Source organism: Trichosurus vulpecula, chromosome 1, assembly GCF_011100635.1.
Source record: "Trichosurus vulpecula isolate mTriVul1 chromosome 1, mTriVul1.pri, whole genome shotgun sequence".
NCBI lineage: Eukaryota > Metazoa > Chordata > Mammalia > Diprotodontia > Phalangeridae > Trichosurus > Trichosurus vulpecula.
Window position 1 is genome coordinate 263,712,681 of NC_050573.1, and position 13,489 is coordinate 263,726,169.

The 13,489-nt window shown below is 34.4% G+C and overlaps 1 pseudogene; it reads right to left on the bottom strand.

Annotated features, from left to right (window-relative positions):
* Nucleotides 1–10,788: 10,788 nt before the first annotated feature.
* Nucleotides 10,789–12,289, bottom strand: LOC118836764 (annotated as a pseudogene).
* Between the last annotated feature and the right edge of the window lie 1,200 nt (nt 12,290–13,489).

A 13,489-nucleotide genomic window follows, 5' to 3' on the forward strand; every position in this document is an offset into this window, starting at 1 on the left:
CTACTATGTTTTTTTCATTATTTTTAATTTGTTTTATTGTTTCTTGATGTTTCACAAAGTCATTAGTCATTAGTCAATTTTAATTTTTAAGGAATTATTTTCTTTACTGAGGTACCTCTTTTTTCCCATTTGATCAATTCTGGTTTTTTGATGGAACTATTTTCATCAGCGAATTTTTGTATCTTTTTCCATTTGGCCAATTCCATCTTTTAAAGTATTTTATTCAGTGTTTTTGTGACTCTTTTACCAAGCTGTTAATTGTTTTTTTATATTATTTTTCCTTTGCTTTCATTTCTTTGCCTAATTTTCTCTACCACTTTGATTTTGAATTTTTTAACCTGTCCTCAGAATACTTGTTGGGCTTATGTCCAATTCACATTTTTCTTTGATGTTTTGTTTTTTACTGTTTCAACTTCATTGTCTTATTCTGAGTTTGTGTCTTGATCTTCCCCATCACCATAGTAGATTTTTATGGTCATATTCTTTTTGTTGTTGTTTGCTTATTTTTCCCCACTCCATTTCTTGATTTGGAACTGTCTCAGGCTTCAGGCTTTTTCAAATTGCTGATTTCAGAGCTAGGTCTTTTCCATGCTGGGATAGCTCTTGTCATTAGGAAGCATTTCCTGACATCTATCTTGACATCTCCCCATTCACCACTTTTATCCATTGGTTGTATTTCTGTCTTTTGGGACCAAGTTGAGTAAGAGTGGTCAACCCACATTTCTAAAGGTCATTCTGCCTTACAAAGCCTGTTCTTTATGGAAGTTCTAGCAAGATGAGGGTTTGGAAATTTCAGTGCTTGTAAGGTAGTATGATGTGGGGAGATGTGTGGTTACTACTGTCCTGGTCTGTACTCTGTTTCTTACCCAGAAAGGGCCCCCCTCATCACTACTCTGATGGGTCTTCAATCCCTTGGGACCAGAAGTGATACTCCCTCTCTGGGCTTTCACTCCTTCATGACTTAAAATGCTTCTCCTTGCCCTTGAAGGGGGTGGAGTTTTCAAACAGCATCTGGTTCTATGTCCAATGATAGCTAAGGGGGTCCCACATAGCCTCTTTCTGACCAGATACCAGGTCACTTTACCATCTTTGGCTTGGAACCACCCTAAGCTGCTGCTGCTACTTGCATTTTGAGCACCTCGTCCCACCACTGGTGTTTCATCCACATGGGTTCTGGGCCAGCCTCCATACTCATGTCACAGATCTCCCTTTCTAACCAAGTTGTCTTGGGTCAGAAGAATGTCTCACTCTGATTTTTTATTGGCTCTACTACTCTGCCATTCAGTTTAAGGCATTATTTTGAAGTTGCTTGGAGGGGAATTTTGAGAAGACTCAGATAAGCACTCTTTACTTTTCCATCTTGTCTCTGCTCCCAGAAGCTCCTCATTTATTGAAGTTAAACTAGGTCTCAATTTGGAGTCAGAAAACCTGGGTATTAGATCCTAGCTTTGCCATTTATCACCTACCTGTGCCACATTAAACAAGTCTTTTAACTTCCCTGGGTATAAAATCAGAAAGTTGGGTTAAATTCCCCCTGAGAACCCTTCCAACTGTAAATCTATGATCCTTTGAATTATAAGACATTTCTCATAAAATATCAAAAGCAATTAACTGAAACTCTAGATCAAAATGTGAGTGCTAATCACACATTTATAGATAGAAAGTAACCTGAATGATCATCCAGCCTACTGGTGTCAAACTCAAAAAAAATGAGAGCTACTAATCCATACTAAGAATCGCTGTAGGGTGCATATTATCTTAATTTTAAAATGTTATATTATCTATATTTATTGTATTTTTATTTATTTTGTTTTATATTTATTGATTACATTTTAATGTGATTTGTGCAGCACTGAGGAGTGTTATGGAGTACAGATCATGCTCCTTTGACCTAGCTCAAGCTACTCAGTTTACAGAAGAGGAAACTATGGTCTAGAAATGTAAAGGGATAAACCAAGATCACAATATTATTATTAATCCTAAACAAACTGTGATCAGAATTAAAGGCCTTTGACTACCAATTTTATACTTTCTCCTATGCTAAAATGATTTAAAGAAGGCCAAATCTTGTGACTAAGGATATATTTTAATTAAACCAAGCATCTGGAATCAAGAAACTTGAATTCGGTTCTGTCTTTGCTATTTTTTTTCTACCTAGTGAACCTTGGCAAAAATCATTTAAACTTTCTTGGACACAAATGGAAAATTGTAGCACCAGTCATCTGGAGAAAGTTATATTTCTAACTATTTGGAGTATATATGGTTATATTGTTACAGAGTCTATTGATTGCAGAAACAATTCAGATAGTACAATATAAGAACTTCAATCATCTAAAGAATGCTTTTTGAATAATTTTCATGAAGTTTGACAAAACATTTGAGGAATAATAAGAATAAAACTCAATGGATTTAAATGGAAAATTTCCCGCCCACTTACTCCATTGTGAATGAAGAGATCAATAATTTTCTGTGCATCAAACTAGTAGTGTCTTTGTCACTTCCCAAAACTCCTTAGGCTAACTAGAGAGTAGTTAATGCTATCATAATAACTTACTGTATTTCTCGGTGATAGATTTTTCTTTCCATAGACCTAAATAATTACAGACCTAAATAATTATGTAATTAGAGAATAACCATGGGGAATAATACTTGCTGCTTATTATCAATGTTATTATCTAACTTTTATTAAATGAACAGCACAAATATATTTGATGACTATAAGATGAATATACTCAGGATTTGAATATTTTAGCTGACTTAATATTGTTTAAATAAATTAATATTATAAGCTGTTTTACCTACCTGGACATCAATTTTTCCATGTATAAACCAAGACAGAAAGACTAGATTATCTTTATTCTCCCTGAGTTCCAAATCTTATGATTCTAAGTTTAATTAATTATTTTTATTAATTTTTTTCAATTCATTATTTTTGAAAAAAATTTCTTAGTCTTTCATGATGGTACCTAGCATGTAGGAAGTGATCATTCTAATTCAGTGATAATTCAGATATATTCTGGCCTTATCAGACCATATCTAGAATCACAGAATTTCAAATTTGGAAAAAAAAAGTTCAACCTTTTATAAATAAAGATATCCTCTTCAACATACCTGAAAATTAGTTATCCTATTTTTTTGCATGAAGACTTCTAGAGAAGATGAACCTATGACCTCCTGAGGCAGCGTAATCTACTTTTAAATGGCTCTAATTAATGAGTTTTTCCTCATATGAATCTTAAGTTTTCTTTTTTGTCATTTCCACCTTCAATCTTAATTTGCCTACTAGTGTCAAGTTGAACTAATTTAATCCCTCTTCCCCATGATAAACCTTTAAATACTTGAAGAAAATCATAATTTGTCAATTGTCTTTTTTTTCATGGAGGTGTAGCAGTGGATAGAATATTGGAACATGAGCCTAGGAGACCTGAGTTCAAATTCAGCTTAAAAAATCAACTAGCTATATGACCCTGGCCAAGTCACTTAATTTCTCCTAGCCTCAATTTTCTCATCAGATCATAATAATACCTATCCCCCCAGGGTTGTTGTAAGGATAAAATATGAAAATATTTATAAAGCACTTTGCAAGTCTTAAAGTATTACATGATTACTAGCTGTTATTTTTCTGTCCTCATATCCTTCAAACACTACTGAGATGATAGGAAGTCACATCCCTTAATCTTCCTCTTTGCCTCATTCTGGATGGTTTCCAGCTTTTAAATGTCCTTCCTAAAATCTAGAATTACACGTCAAGTCGGACATAATATTCTAGATGTAGTCTGAATGGAACCGAGGAGAGTGGAAGGGTAATTCCCTAATTCTCCATACTATGCCTCTGCTAATGCAGGGAAATTTCATCATCCATCAGTCAACAATCATTTATTAAGTGACTATGTGTCAAGCCTACTTAGCTTGCTGTGCTAAGCATTGATTATATAAAGGATGATAAAATAGAATTTCTGCACTCAAGGAACTCACAATCTTATGAGTGAGACAATTTGCAAACAAGTATATAGTAACATATGCACATATATTATATTTATATGATTAGGAAATAATCAATAGAGAGAAGGCCATAGAGTTAAGGAAGATTAAGAAAGCCTTCCTGTAAAAGATGGGAGTTAAATTGGGACCTGAAGAAAGTCAAAGTTAGTAGGTAGAGACAAGTAGGAAGAATGTTGCAGGCTTGGTAGACAGACTGAAGATGCCTAGAGTAGGAGTTGGAGTATCTTAGCTGAGGAATGGTGAGGAGGGGAGTGTTACTCAAACAAAGAATATGTGGAGGGAGTATAATGTATGTGAAGGTCGGAAATGTGGATGAGGTATACTATGAATTGTTTTGAATTCTGGACACAGGATTTTGTATTTAATCTTTAGAGTGATAGCGTACCCCTGGAGTTCATTGAGTAGGGGGAATAACATGATCACACTTGTGCTCTAGAAAAAAATACTCTGGAGGATGAGTGAAGGATGAACTGGAGTGGACAGATTCTTGTGACAGGCAACCAAACATGCTGTTGCAATGATCCAAGTGTGAGGAGAAGGCCTGTACCAGGATGGTAGTAGTATCAGAGGAGAGAAAGGAGTGCATTTGGGAGATGTTACAAAAGTCAAATAGTTAGATTTTTTGCAAGAGATTGGGTACGGGAAGTGAGAATAGGGGTCAAGAATTTGACCTAGGTTGAGAATATAAGGGAGTGTGGCAGGGTTGAGAGTATAGGGGAGTGCCTTCTTATGAACAGATAACACTATTCTGCTGGCAAACTCTGTGGCATTCTCATTTTTCAAATAGCAGCTTCTGAATTTCCCCATCATTTTCATCAAACTAGCATTGATGTTTGCAAGTGTTCTGACTCAAACGAGTAACACCAAATCTCTGAAAGCTACCCACTCCTTTTCTAGTTTATTATTGACTTGTGTTGGCTCAACTTTTCCTCCAATCATGTGGAAACCAAGGGTAGCAGCCAAGAAAAGGACTCAGAAGCCCTCATACAAGAAGTACTAGTCTTCTCTAAACATACCTTACACCCCAAAAGTGAAAAGAGTGAGGATAATGGAGGGAGGGATTTTCTGGGGAAGTAGAATGGAATAGTATCACTTACACAGGTAGAGGAATTGACCTTGGGAAGGAGAAGCACCACCTCATTATGTGATACAGGAAAAAAGGAGGAGATATTGGCAGAATGCATCTATGTGGTGTGAGATAAGGAAGAGGAGTAAAGAGAGAGCTCTTAGTGAATAACCTTAGTTTTTTTCAGTAAAATATGTAACTATGCTGTCAGCTGAGAAAGTGAGAGGAAACCATGGAAGGCTGGAGAAGAAATGAAAAGGTTTAGGAAAGCCACTATGGTGACTGGGATACATTAATTAGGGGGTAGAAAAGTCTTGCCTGGGAGCAATGAGGACCTAGTTGAGTTTATGTGATATAAGTTTGTAGTGGATCCAGGCAGGAAAGTTGTATAATTTTCTCTACATCAATTTGGAACTGTGTACTGTAGGAGTGAAGGTAGTGGATGGTGAGATTAATCCAAGACTTGGCATTCAACCATATGATAAGGTGCAAAAGGCTCAAGGGAATAAGATAGTATAGAATTATACTGGTTCACCAAGGGAAAGGAAAGGAGGAGACTATGGCTAGTGCAGGGGTGATAGCCTGAGAGAGAATTAATAGGTTGAGGGATTGGCATGATGTGGGAAAAATGTAGGGTTTTATAAAAATAAAAAGGCAAAAATCCCAAATTTAAATACATGTGACCACACTAGATAATTGATTTTTCATACAAATAGAGACCTAACTGTACGCTTAAATATACAAATAGATCTTGGTGTTTCCCCAGATGATGCAGATCCTGGTGCATCCATACTCTCCTGTTTGGTGTGAAATTTTTATCTATGGCATCTCACAAATTTGCAAATGGGGCACATGGTTTCTCTTGACTCTTCATTGGTTTCTCTTGACACTTTTCAAGGATACTAATGCAGTAAATGTAGCAATTAACCCATCTTCTTTTTCTTTTCTACTTTTCTTTGATGGCATAATTAACTATTGTTCTTTCACAGTTTTTGGTATATAATGTGTTATAGCTTGAACATCACTGCTGTATATGATCCTTATCAATGAAACTCATTTTCAATTCTTCAGATACTGCAGTACGAATTAAAGTCATACCATAGCATTGGTAAAATGTTGGTATTAAAGAGATGAGCCAGAATTGTGGGAAGATGGTGGTGTTTAGTAACTAGAAGAGTACAGATCTACTACGAACAACCCTAGAAGCCATAAATGGACAGCAGAAGCAACAATTTAAAAAAAAAACCAACAACTACTATCAAAAACAACTGACCAAGAAAACAGGTTAAAAAAAAACAATCTAGGATTATTAGGTCAATTAAAAATCATGTCTACCACCCTTCCCCATCCCCCAAAAGCCTAGAAACTGTATTTCAAAAAAAAATCATAAACAGAAACTGCCAAGATGTATCAGAATGAAAGAGGAAAGTGAAATCAAAATAATCTACCATCCATCTCCTGAAATAAGCCTTTAAAGGAAAGCACCTGCAAATGTCATAGACAAGGTTTAGCACTTCCTGATCAAACTAAAAATTATCAACCAAACAAAAAGAATAGGAGTTCAAGAACAAAGGAATGACAAGATCACATGAGACTTGGCAGCTGCCACTCTTAAGAAGAATGGACCTTAAAATACAGTATTCTAAAACAAATGTTATGGCCAAGAAAAACCTATCAAGAAAATATGAATATAATCATGTGGAGAGGAAATGAACCTTAATGGAATATAGGGCTTTCAAACATTCCTGATAAAAGCAAATTTGGTCAAGCCCTAGATATAATTTATAAAACATTAAACTAGTTTGGTCCTAGATATTTGGAATTTATTGTCTGGTGGTTTAGAGAATGGTCTAATCAAAGTGAGGTTCAGACCAGCACCTCACAACTTATAGTTAGATAATTTCCAGAGCATTGTTGTTCTTGTTCTTGAGTTGCTTCAGTCCTGCTCTGACTCTTCATGACCCCATGTGGGGTTTTCTTGGCAAAAAAAATCTTTTAAAATTTTAACAATACTGGGAATTTGACAACCTTGTGATTATTAACATCAAGCTAAGCATAAAATAGGGAGACAGATGCTAACCAAAGGTGTCTGCCATATTCATGACAGGTGGCCAGTCTCTGACTGAACATTCCAGTAACAAAGAGTGAGCTATTTTTTTGAGTTAGACCATTCTGTTTATATACTGCTATGATTGTTAGGTGTATTTTCTTTCTTTTGATCTAATTTTGTCTTTTAAATTTTTATTCAGTACTTTTTAAATATGACATTGATTTTTGAAAATATCTCTGCAATATCCCTTAATTACATATACCTTAGGGACAGTTTTGGATCTATCTATCTATCTGTCTATCTATCTATCTATCTTTCTAACAGAAGAACCACACATAAGTATACATGACATCATTTTCAAAATTTCACACCTTTAGTCTCTCTCTTATAATTTATATATTTATATTTTATTTCCTCTTCAGGATCTGGATTGATTAGCAATTTTTTCATTTACATTTTTGTAATCATAGTTTAAAATTTTCCTAGCTCCAATTACTGTACTCTTCATCATTTCATTTGTCTTGCCAAATTTCTTTGAATTTCTCATATTCATATTCATGTAACAAAATATTCTATTATAGTGTTGTACCACAGTTTTTCAATAGATGGGCAACCACTTTGTTACTCACCAAAATTTCTTCTTTGAACATATTGGTGCATGTGGCATTGTTCTTTCAGTTTTTTACATCCTTGGTATGTATGTGTAGAAGTGGATCTCTAGGTCACCGAGTATAAAGATTGTAGTCACTTTTTAGACATAATTTTATAATAGTTTCTAAACTATGAGCAATTTACAGCTTCATCAAAAAGGTATTAGTGTACCTGTCTTACTGCAGCCCCTCTAAAAGTGACAATTATAATTTTGCATTAACTTTGCCATCTTGTTGGGTATAAGAAACATCATTTGATCTTGAATTTATCTTATTAGTGATAGTGTTTACAGTTTATAATTCTGCATTTGAGAACTGTTGAACACCATTCACCATTTATCTAGAGATAATGTTATCAATCATATGTATATTTGTGGTAATTTCCTATAAATATTAAGTTCCAGACCTTCACTGGAGATCTTTGATAAAAAAGAACTTTTTCCCCCAAACTTGCATAATACTTCTTATCCCAGAGGAATTGATTTTCTTTATGCAAAAGTTTTTCAGTTTCATTTAATTGAAATGGTAAGTTTTATATTTTTTTTTCGTTATGGATTCTTTTCCAGTTATAGTTGGGAAAGTAATTTCCATCCATTTTCTCCATTTAAAAAAATTACATGAGATTTTATATTTGAATCATGTTTATACTTGTAACTAATTGTAGTGAATGACACATAATGATATTCTTATTCAATTTTTAACAATCTTTTTTACAGTTTTCCTTCCAATTTTTTTTTTATTGAATAAGGAGTTCTTCAACAACTAATGTATGTTCTTGGGTTTTTAAATAGCAAGCAATTTAAAAAATTCTGATCCTTGCTTTCCTAGTCTGCTCCACAGATTTACTTTTTTTCATTTCTTTTTCCTCTTTCCCTTCCTCCATCTTTAGGTTCCTTCCTTCCCTGCTTCCTTCCTTCCTTCTTTCCTTCCTTCCTTCCTTCCTTCCTTCCTTCCTTCCTTCCTTCCTTCCTTCCCATTTTGGATGGCCATGCTGCGATAGTGTTTCATACTGAACATATTATCCCACAATTCCCCAAATTGTTTCTTTCCACACTGCCTCCCACAATAGTTACTATCAGTCAATTTCTTTCAAAGCTTGTACTTGTATAATTGATTTATTTATTTTTTCCATCCAAATGCCTTTATCCCAATTCAATTTCAGGTAACTTGAGGCTACCATTTTAGCTGTCAAAATCTGTTTGAATACCAACTGTCATCAAAATATTATCTGTTGTGGCTCTATATCATCTAAAAATATGACAAGCATTCCTGCTCTATTTTCATCCAGATCATTGATTAAAAATGTTTTACCTAACAGTCAAGTAATGGATTCTCTGGTGTATCTCAACATAGAAACACAGAAGAATGCCTTAGCTAGATGCTGCTTGAAGGCGGAGCTACTTAAGCATGCTTAAGGTAGCTGGGGAGGCAGTATGATATGGGTGGGGGGAGAGAAAGATTGTATTTAGAGTCAAGACCTTTTTTCTGATTCTGTCTCAACCATTTGTTAGCCTTGTGACCCTGGGCAAAAGTCTTACCATCTGAGAGTCTGGGTTCATTCTTCTGTAAAATGTAGATGTGAATACTAACATTCCCAACTTTGTGGGTTTATTGTGAGGATCCAGTGATGTAACAATGTAATGGCATTTGGAACTTTAAGGCATTCATTGCTTATGCTATTATTATTATAATCATTATTATTATTTTGCAAAACAATATAGTACAGTGAAAAACAAAACAAAAAAATACAAAATATTTGATATAAAGTTAAAAGGCCTAGCTTCGAACTCTACTTTTGCTGCTTACTACTGATTCAAATCCTACTTCTGATGTTTACTATTTGTACAACCTTTTTTTAAAATTTCTGACCTTTTAATATTAAGAACAATATTTATATAATGTAACTTAATAAATTTTAATGCTCTTATGAGGTAGATAAGTAAATATACAACTCATTTAAATATGTGAGTAGATTAAATAACATATTAACATATTAAAAATGAGAATTGGAATCAAAGCCTCTCCCTAGCTTCAACCCCAGACCATAATAAGTTTAACTTTAACAATAGTGATCTTTAAAGAGTTATTATGATTTGAAATTTTGTCTGCTATACTAGCACATTGATAAATACAGGAAGCTTTTTAAAATACAGGACTGGTCGCTTCTCCCAAATAATTTCCATTACTTATAACTTCAAGGTAAATATCCAGATGTGTCAAAAATAAGACATTATCCTATGAGAACTAAAATTCTTCTTGGTAATTTGTTTTGAAATTGGAACAAAAGTATCTGAAATGGGCTTACATCGGGTGGCATAAGTGACAGTTTTGCCTGAAGGTATACAACAACATCAAAAAGAAAAGGAAAGATGCTTTCAGTTTGAATGTACAGAGTTACACAAGCATAAAAGGATGGTAACTTCTGAAAATAGTAGATTTTATTCACATCCCAGTGGTAAACTATAATTTTAATACGATAAAGTTTCTTTGCAGATTGCCATGACATTCAAATACAAAAATCCATAAACAAGCAGATAACTGTGAACATTGAAGTTCTCACTAGGAATTCTTAACTGCATACTAGTCTCTTCAAAAATCAAATTTTAAAATGCATTGTCTCCTAGTTGATATAAGTCACTGCCTTTCTCTAAGTAATGAAGGCACAGCTATTGCAAACAGACTTAAGATGATTCAACCATCAGACTGAAAAAGATATTTTGGCTAGTCTTTCAGAAGGATTTCTTTTTCTAAACCAATATTACTCTCATTGAACAACTTTGAGAATTTTTGCAGCTGTAGTCTAATCATTACATGACAAAAGACTTTTCCAGAACCAAACAACGTAGCAATGGAAGTGATAGGGGATATACTGCATTGTATGTATCTGGCAGAAATTATACTATTAAAATGCTAGGTAGAATAAAATGCTAGGTAGCTTAGATTTGTTCTTAAACATTCTTTTTTTTTTCTTTTTATGAAGAATTGTTTACTTGATCCTACCAAGACATACCTAGGTATGTCTAGGCTGGGACAGTGCAGCATTCCTCAAGGCCACACCCACACTGATAGCTTCTGCCTGCACTTAGCTGGTTTGGATCTTTCTTTAGGTCATATTCTAAATAATTTCCCTTATCAAATTCATCTTCCCCTTCCTCATCAGCAGTCTCCTTACCTTCATCATTATCATTACCCTTAATAGCTTTTCTTGTGAAATAAAACACTGACTTTGGGACAATATGCTCACACAAAAAGTGACCAATTTTGAAGTCTCCAGCAATGATAGCTTCCACGTCATCATCCAAGTCTCCACTTTGAAGAACTTCAGAAGGAGAAAAGAAGTTGAAGACAGAAATATTAGGAACTGTTTTCATCACAATTCAAACTGTCCAACATGCCTTGCATTTCTTTTTCTTCTTGATAGTTTTCAAAGTGACATTTTTCCCCTTTTTTCCAATCTCTGTGACACTCCGTGAAACTCAAAATTTCTGATCCATCAAAAGAGAAAAGATCAGCATAATCTGGCTCTGACTGTTTATGATATATTTTTCATCAACACCTCTTTTGTGAAATATTCATTGTGTTCAAAGTGAAATTCAATCATAAAACTGATAGGGTGGCCAGCCTCTGAGAACTTCACTGTAATGCCTTTCAACTGCTTCAAGGATAGGTTCATTACATTCCTGAACCATATCACTGAGTCAGCATTTAAGAAAAAAAGTCAATCAAAATTCAGCAATTCTTTTAGGGTCTTTTTTTTTTCCTTTATTTCTCCCCCCGTCCCTTCAAGCTTATAAATATTTATAGTTATAACTACTTAAAACTGTTTAGTTTAACTGTATAGTTTAACTACTTATAACTATTTCCTCTGAAATCTCATTACCATCTGGTTTCCTTTTACATTCTTCCTCTGTAGGTTCATAAATTCTATAAATAATTTCACTTCTTTTATCAAAAGTAGGTGGTAAATAACAACATGGGTACAGCTAAGTTGCACAGTGGATAGAGTGCTAGGTCTGAAGTCAGGAGGACTCATCTTCTTGAGTTAAAATCTGATCTCAGACACTTGATTATGACCCTGGGCAAGTCACTTAACCCGGTCCGCCTCAGTTTCCTCATCAGTCAAATGAGCTAGAGAAGGAAATGGCCACCCACTCCAGTGTCTTTGCCAAGAAAACCCCAAATGAGGTCATGAAGTGTCAGATATGACTTAAATGACTGAATAACAACAACAAGAAATAATAACATATTTTCAAGAGAATGAACTTCCTCATAGGACTTGGCTTCTATCTAGGCACATTTCACCTGAAGTTTTTTGAGGGTATTCACATGTTGCTTAGCTGCTTTAGATGTACTAAACCATCCATTCTTTCTTGAAAAGCTGCAAGAATTTAAGAATCTGCATCATCTGAATAGTCAACTGACAAGCTTTGCTGTTTGTATCTTCACCAGTTTCTTCTTCCACTTCATCATTCTCCATATTTGTTGCTCAAATTCAGTTTCTGTGTTTTCAGTATCCACCATGTGGTAAGATCTCCAAATATTTGAGATTTGTAACTACTGTGAGGACCAGGCAGCCGAATCTTACTCAGTGCACTGGTGGGAGAAGGCAAAGGAAGAGGAGGAGAAGGCAGCACCCTACTAGATGGCACTAAAACATCACTATCTATGAAATCTTGAACAAGTTACTATCATTGGGCCTCAGTTCCTTCGCTTTTAAAATGAAGAGGTTGAACTTCATCAGAAGCATCAAATTCCTAGCTGCCAAAACTCTTAGCACAGGCACGAAGCAGATTAAAATATAATTGAAAAATGTTTAAGAAAATAAATTAAACATACAGTACAACATATTGTTAATGTCTAGTTTTCTAAATCAGTATGCAGCAACAGGGATCAACAGCAGCAGTGCAGTACCATCAACATAATACTAAGTGCTTTACAAATATTATCTCATTGGATCCTCACAACAACATAGTTAGATAGATGTTATAATTATCTACATTTTAGAGATGAGAAATTGATTCAGACAGAGATTAAGTGTCTTGTCCATGGTCATCTAACTGGTAAATGTCTGAGTCCAGATTGAACTCATATCTTCCTGATGTTAAGCCCAGTGCTCTACCACGGTGCCACCAGTATCCATTTCTATTTGAGTTTGACACCATTGGACATGACCTCAGAGAGTCCTTCTAGCTCTAGATTTACAACTCTATGATTCTGTGTCAACTTCCTCCTTAAAATAAGTCATCCAACCAATCCACTGTTGTATATTGTATACTCTTCTCCTTCCTAATCCCTGTTTGATTTCCATCCATAGGCTAATGATGGATAACTGAGAATGTCCATGGTAGTAAAAGACATATGGCAAAGTTGGATTAATTTCTCATAACAGGAAGATCTTTTTTTTAAAAAAAGCCTTTTTGGAAAATCTAATAAATGTGCAAATTTCTTGTTGTTAAAATAGAACCCACAAATTTGCTATCTTGTTTTAGAGGAAAAAAGAAAATAAAGAGTGAGTATTAAATTGCTTTTCTTAAAACATTTTTATTTTTTTTCTCCTCAATACTATGTGGTAAAATAACTATTACACATATCACATAATTATCATGGTCTTCTTCATCAGGTTTTTTTGGAAAAATAGTGAAATAATTTGGATAAACTAGAAGAAATACAAAACATTCTAGAAGAAAAGTGATCCTTCCTATGAGTATTAAAGTATTTAGC